Source organism: Triticum dicoccoides, chromosome 3B (assembly GCF_002162155.2).
Source record: "Triticum dicoccoides isolate Atlit2015 ecotype Zavitan chromosome 3B, WEW_v2.0, whole genome shotgun sequence".
Taxonomy (NCBI): domain Eukaryota; kingdom Viridiplantae; phylum Streptophyta; class Magnoliopsida; order Poales; family Poaceae; genus Triticum; species Triticum dicoccoides.
In genome coordinates, this window is record NC_041385.1 from 38,812,557 (window position 1) to 38,814,182 (window position 1,626).

Consider the following 1,626-nt stretch of genomic DNA (forward strand, 5'->3'; position numbering starts at 1 on the left):
GTTGATCAACGAGCTTATCAACTAGAGGCTCACTAGGGACATGTTGTGGTCTATGTATTCACACATGTATTATGATTTCCGGATAACACAATTATAGCATGAATAACAGACAATTATCATGAACAAGGAAATATAATAATAATCATTTTATTATTGCCTCTAGGGCATATTTCCAACAATTTCAAGAGGCCACGGAAGTTCCATTTGTTGGATCCAAGCTTATATGTAAAGTTAAACAAATAAGAAATGTGCAATGATTAAAACATTTCAAAGTTTGATATGTTAATTTACCAAAGTTATAGCATCAAAATAGCAATCACCATTAGTAAATTAATATTTGTATCATACATGAACATATTATAATATATATTTTTATTCAAATATTATAAATATTTGACTACAAATCTGCATGTCGTATTCGAAACTCCTGAAATAATTTATTTTGCGACAAATTCAATAAAGAGTTTGTACGTTTAAAAGCCCTCTTGACATTTATGCAAAATGTTATTATAAGCACATCTTGATATTGAGTTGTACATAGAAATATTAAGTTATGTGTCATCTTATTTACATTCACCTAAACGCGTTTTGGCAGAATTCATAACACTCTATTATAGTGTTATAATCCAAGATTTCTTCCATGCATATATTTATATATGGCATCAGAACATTTAACGTCTTCTGGAGGTATTCAAAATTGTTAATATGTATTTATTAAAACAAATATTTAAAAATGTAAAATAAATCCAAGGTCCTGAAATTATTTAAGATTCAACTGGGTCCTATAAGTATAAACATGCACATATAATAAATCATAAAAAGTAGATAAGTGGTCACTGCAGGTCCTGCCCATGTCTAACACATTGCAAGTCCTATCTTGGTCCGATTCGTCCATGTGGCACATTGACCAGTGCCAAATATTTTGCAAAAAGTACACATTGCATGTATGTCACCATTCGGCATGAATAATGAGCAATATCGAAAACAATGTGTGTTCAATGAAACGTCTCTATGGACGCACATAACTAACATGCAGCATTCATTGGAGTGCAATACTAGAGCGTCACGTGTGAGGGCCAATGAACCAGAGCACCTAGCAAGGGAAATTTGACCTTCGAATATGGATTTGTCAAAATTGAAATGTGGTAGTACACTTCTAACATATTGAGTATTTTTAAGATATGCCTTACAAATAAAAATGATGGATTATTAGGGTGTCGTGCGTATATGTTAGGTGCAAAGCACGTGCAACTTACTAGTAGAGATCAACACGGTTTGCAACTATATGAGCATGTTTCCAATGCACATACATTTTTAGCATGGGCACTTTTCAAAATTGAACACTTGTTTTAAATTAATGACCATTTATTCAAAATGTGCGAACATATCATGTGAATACTTCATAAAATGTCATGAATACATTTCAAAATGTAAAAGCTTATTTTGGAAAACTAGATGAACATTAGTTTAAAGTTCATGGACATTTTCTAAAATACCATTTGAAATTACTTACACATTTACTAATGGATCGGCCCAATATATACAGTAGCGGGCGGGGCCGTGCCATTGGACTCTATAAGAGTCCTATGCTCGGGCTAATACGCTATGCGCCGCAGGGGTTGGGGT